Source organism: Lichenostomus cassidix, chromosome 7 (genome assembly GCF_008360975.1).
Source record: "Lichenostomus cassidix isolate B80296 chromosome 7, HeHo_3.0, whole genome shotgun sequence".
NCBI lineage: Eukaryota > Metazoa > Chordata > Aves > Passeriformes > Meliphagidae > Lichenostomus > Lichenostomus cassidix.
Window position 1 is genome coordinate 17,055,554 of NC_139488.1, and position 5,872 is coordinate 17,061,425.

At 39.0% G+C, this 5,872-nt stretch overlaps 1 long non-coding RNA gene across 1 annotated transcript; it reads left to right on the top strand.

Annotated features, from left to right (window-relative positions):
- Positions 1-255: 255 nt before the first annotated feature.
- Positions 256-5,382, top strand: LOC146434644 (uncharacterized). The gene is made up of 3 exons (XR_014853286.1): positions 256-378; positions 2,019-2,135; positions 5,262-5,382. It is a non-coding gene; the product is annotated as an uncharacterized LOC146434644 (long non-coding RNA).
- Positions 5,383-5,872: the final 490 nt, after the last annotated feature.

Sequence of the window (5,872 nt, forward strand, 5' to 3'; positions counted from 1 at the left end):
AACTACTGAAAATGTCTCAATTCACCTCTGCCCCAAAATTAAAAGGTTTTTCTGTGCATAACCTGAGGCAGGTTAAATCCTGTTCTTGTAAAAAGCTACAGAGTAATCTTAACCTTGCAGGATTAGGGCATCCTTTTTTGTGCAGGTAGATCAGGTAATTAGCAGCTTAATCACTTTGCAGGTCTGCAAACTATCAGGGTCCTGAGTGCACTAGTAACAGCTCTGACCAGCCCCTCTGGGGGCTCCACCCCACAGCCAGGGGATTTCAAGAAGGCTCAGCCCTGTGGCTTCCCTTTCTCTGAGGCAGAGGGTGTTCCTGTCTTGCAGCCTCTCTCCAGCCCTGGGTGGCTTGGACCTAGCTCTGGAGCTGTGCTGCAGGTATGCTCTCTGGCATGGACACTGGGGGCTGTAAGCTCTTGCTTGCTCTTCTCTCTGTCTCTCTCACCACACCTGGCTGTACTTTCGAGTGGGACCCAGGACCTGTTTCACTGCTGTGTCTGGGGCTAGTGATGCATCCAATTACAAACACCTGGCACTGCTGCCCTGCCTAAGGCCCTCTGGGACTGGGCCCTTGGTTGGTGAGGGTGTTTGCCTGCTGGGGTAACTTTCTGCTCCTGGCTTACCTTCCCTTGGGAAGCAGCCAGCTCTTGCTGCTCCCTGATGAGTATGTGCTGTTTGCACACTGAAGTGCAGAAATGGTGCTGAGATGGTACATGCAAATTGAAGGTAATCCTCTTGAAAATTTGAGCCATGCTCTTTAATGTAACTTTAATTAGGGAAGTGTTGGCAGACCAAAAATTGAAGCAGTAAAAATAGCACCATTAAACTGTTTGACCCTTTTAGCATGTGAAACACTGGTTCTTTATGAATCAGAGCTTTGCTATCAGCCTGATTTTTCCAAATGACTAAATGTGTCTCTGCAGTTATTTTTTCTCTAGTATCACTTGCAGGAAGTATAAAGACTTACACTGCATACGAAAATGGGGAATCTTTCAAAATAATTTCTTTACTATTAAATTCTAAGCTGTCGTGCCTCTTAATGCAGCTGAAAAATAAACTTCACCTGCATGGAAATATCCAATTTATAGACAGGTATTTCATTGTGTTCTTATTTATGCATTGTCAGAAGATTGCTAGTGTTTATTAAACTTCTAGCCACTTTCTTCAAATAGTAATAGGAAAACTTTCTGCGCAATATAACTTGCAAGGAAGTAATGAAGTTCAGCTGTGTCACAGAATTGTGGAATTAAGTAGAATGAGATTCAGAGTAAGCAAAAATGTTTGCAAAAGGCCCATGTAAATTTTTCAAATAAAAAAGAAAAGAACATTTATCTTTACTTATCTTTGCTTTTAAACTGCAGTATGTAATTTTACTGTTGTGAACAAGTCTGTGTCCATATCCAACTACCCTTGTGGCTGACCTTCTTGTCAGGTATAGCTTGTCAGCAACAGGTATAGCTTATAGAGCAGGTGAGCCTTTGGCATGTCTAACAGCAATGCAAGAAATATGGCTTTACTTTTTGGACCAGACTGGGTTTGAGCACACCCTTGTTAAGAGTTAAGCAGGTTAAGCAAAAGGATTTAATATGTTTGGGACTTACTACTTCAGTTGTCACTATGTGCATTTTGGTGCCCTTCTTATGGGTGGGTCAAAATAATGTATTTATTGAACTATTTCATCATGAGTTGCATCACTGGGGTGTTTTTGGGTTGCTGAGGATTATTTTCAAATTTAATATATGTAAACATGTTCTAATTAGCAAATGCAGGCTGCTGTAAAGAAACTTTAATCTTTTTCATAAAATTGCGTTTTGCAAATTACTCAGAGTAAAGAGTCCATCTTTGTCACTGCATAATAACAATAGGGGAAGAATTACACAAAGTCAACCAATATTTTTCAAGAAAAGGGAAAAAGCAGGAAAAAGGGAAAGTTGGGGAGAATGAAAGTATGTTTGTTTGTGTGTGGGGGTTGTTGGCTCTGCAAACTGACAAACAATGTCTACTTGTAATGTGTTTAGGAATTACCTGAAATGTGGAAGAATCTTAAAAAGATTGGCTTCACTGTAAAGCATGAAGCGGTACCTCTACAGTCCAAAGAAGTGTTGGTTATCAGAAGAAAATGTGTACTTCTGGAGGTGAGATCAGTTCTGTGCTCTGAACCAAATGATTTTTCATTTTTTGTTCTGATAACAAGCTGGTGGCAAGCTTCACTGAACTGAGAAATTGTAAACTCTTAGAAAAGGCTGTCTAAAGATAACAATTCAATGTTTCTGCGTAATGTATTCTGAATGAATCTGATAATTTAAAGCCCACTCCACCAAAATGGGAGTGATGCTTGTGTCCTCTTTATCTTCAATTATGTCTAATCTGTTTCTAATTTAAACATGATAATGCTGTTTTCAGATCAAATACAGATTTTAAATGTTTTATTCTTCTCCAATGGGAATGTTTTAAATATATGTGGGCTGTCCTTCAGGGCAGTACTGACTGAGTCTAATGAAATTTTAGGTAAATTTAAAGGAAATAAGAGTGCTTAAAAGTGAAATGCCTCATAGTGCATGAGATGAACATATTTAATGAACAGCAGCTTAGGAAAAGTTAGGGAACTGTCTCCATGGATTACCTGCTTAATGTCTAAGGAGCCCTAATTAAATAAATAAGTTTCAGGTTAAACAGCATGGGTTTAGAAACTGATTTTTTAAAAAAACAAAAGCCACCTTTAGGCTTGACACTCAAGTATTTTCCAGGACATGGAAAAGTTAATAACCATGATTTTATGAACTGCTATGACATATCTATTGCTGTCAATATCTTGGAGTACGAATCAGAGTTTACAGTCAAAACAAAAACTGCATCAACATTATTTATCAAGGTATATTCTCAAGTATTCCATATTGTGACAAGAAATGTAACAAAAAGAGCTTTCCCAACTAGACATAAATTTTGGAGAAAGTGTAGCTTACATTGTATTTTGAATGTCTGTTCTCATGATCTCTGCATTGAAGAATATTCACAAGTCTCAAATAAAAGCAGCTGATAAATTATTTAAAAGAGGATTTGTTTCTCTTCCATGATCAAGAACTAAATGAAGAATCCACCTGTATTCTTTGAAAATTCAGTTGATGAAACATTGAAATTATTCTTAAATATATTCTGATTGCAGGCTGATTATAAACTTTGGTCTCAAGTTAGAAGTCAATTTTCTATTTGTGCTTTCTCCTTGTCCTTTGATTTGTCAATGGAGTGTTCTTTGGGCATGTGGGGCTCAGTGACTGCTGAATTGATAAAAATAAGGGGAGAGATGGTGATGTGTGTGGTGTGGTCACTTTTTTTACTTATTTTGGGTTTTTAGGGGGGTTGGGATTGGTACAGAGCCATCATTCAGCTTTGCGTAATCTGCAAACTTGTTGAGGCTGTGCTCAACCTCACTGTCTGTGCCATTGATAAAGATTTTAAAGAGCACCAGTCCCAGGACAGAGCCCTGAGGGACACCAATCATCACCAGCCTTCATCTCAATGTAGAGCCATTGACCAGAACCCTCTGGTTGTGCCCATCCAGCCTATTCCTCCTCCACTGAATAGCTCACCCTTTGCTTCCACGTCTTTCCAGTTTGGAGATAAGGATGTTCTGTGAGGCTGTGGTGTGGGCAGACGGCATCATGTTGTCTTCCCTCATAGAGAGCCCCTGTATTGGTCAGGCACAGTTTGTCATTAGTGAAGCCGTGCTGGCTGTCTCAGATCACCAGCTTGTCTTGTATGTGCTGTTTTATTGTAAGTTGCACCTTGCTTAGGCTTGCAAGAGCTTAAGGGAAACATGTGGAAAGAAACTCTTTTTGTAAAGAATCTCAGTTTGCAGCATCATTCTTGTGATTTCCCAAAAGTAATTGTAAGTCCTACTGGAAGAAGACTTTGCTGCCGCTTGGCCTTGAAAAGCAATGTTATGAGAGAATGTCAAAATGTTCTTTACACTTTCATACGGAAAACACTTTCATATGGAAAACAACAACACTGAGTAAGAAAAATAAATGCCGTAAGGATACAAGTAGCTGGTAATCCAGGAGCCTGACTCCTTAGCTGTCAGATGTTTCCTCTGAATTCAGAGGGAATTGGTCATGGTGTGTCACTGTAAAACAGAATCCAGGTCACAGTATTACATTGTGATTGGTCTAGATAGAAAAGAACTGTAAGAGGCTGCATTGGGTTCAGAGTTCCCAAGAGCTGGAGTATTTTAAGTCTAGGTGGCTATGTTGCTGCAACTTTTTTCAAAGATAGAGTCCCCAAATTTCATAAACTTTAGCTAGAGTAGGACTGTTGTTTTAATATATTGTTTGATATGAGAGCCTGGAAAGCCTTTTGCAGAGAACAAATATCTTCTTTCTCTGTGGGAGAGCCTTAGTCCCCTTTTGAACACACTAGCAGAGAGAGTTGATGAAATGGGCTCACACTAGCCCAGAGTGATTTGGGCTAGTCCTCTGGGTAGCAGAGAGCCCCATGCTAAACTGACCTGGATTGTCATCTTTTATGTATTTTATTTATAATAAAGCAACATAAAATAATATTAGTTTGTATTATGGCTATAGTTCTCTTTTTCTGTTGCTGCCTTACATCTGTCCTCCATTGCCAAATATGCAAGTTGGTTTGCTCTGTTATCTACCTGGGAAAAGCTCATTTGACTGGTTTGTTCAGCAATGGTCTCATTCATTGCACTGTTGAGCAGCAAAGTGGATACCTAAGCGTGTGACACACTGAGGACAGCAATTGACTATGTGAATAGAAGTGGAAAAAAATTATTCAGAAGAGGAATAACTTTCTCAAATGTCACCCTAATATCTTGTGTAATTCAAATAGGTCCTAGAAGTTCATTTCCATAGGGCTAAATGCAGCTATTAACCTCTAATTAAACAAATGAACAAATGAAAAGCACACTTGGGAACCCCAAACACAGATTTCTTTCAAACAAGTTTCATAATGTTTATAATTCTGTAAACCTGTCCTTCCCTTATCTCTTACTGTATTTGAAACATTCCCACTTGTGTGCCACTCCTGTTGTTAGACTGGATATCAAGCTGTCCAGATGAGATTATCTGCTTTGCTTTGCTTTTATATTAATTTGCAGACTTCATGATTTTAGAAGTGTGTGTGAAAGAGTACATGTATATGTCTAAATACATATATCCTTATACATTTGTCTAAAGTGGTGTAGTTGACGACTCCAGCAATTTTCTGTGATGTGTTGACAGTGAACAGACCTTTGTTTGCAGAGAAAAGAATTCCATCATCAGTACATTGCAAGGGCCTGGCACTCACAGGCCCCTATTAGCTTTATGCATTACTGACCTCCACAGGCATTATAGGGGAAGACACAGCAGGAAGAGACGAAGGTCAGTACAGAAAGTGTTACTGCTTTTGCAGGCAAGTAATATGTAATTAATCATTGTTTTACACCACTTTTACATATGAGGCTTGGTTGCTCTTTCTGGTAAAATTATCCGTCTGTAAGAATTTTTTTCTTATTTCAATCTAAGGGTTAGTGATAAGGGGCAATGTCAAGTTCCACTGGGTCTGTGTCACACTGTACTTCAAAGCCCAAGTGAAGCTGTGATCATGCCAAAGTTCTCTGGGTGCCACTTCATCCAGATCAGGACACAGTTTTGTGCATTATTCTTCCTCATTGGTTCACACAAAGTTTGTCTGTGTATATGAAACCCAGATTTGGAGATGTGATGAAATGTGAGTTGAATCTTTTCCTGTCCCATTCCAACAGCTGGATTTAATATGTTTGTTTCCTGTTTGTATAGAATTTAGTAATAATGCAATGAAGTGATCCGTTACTTGTTGACACATTAGTGTTTACATTTAGAATACAAAAAGG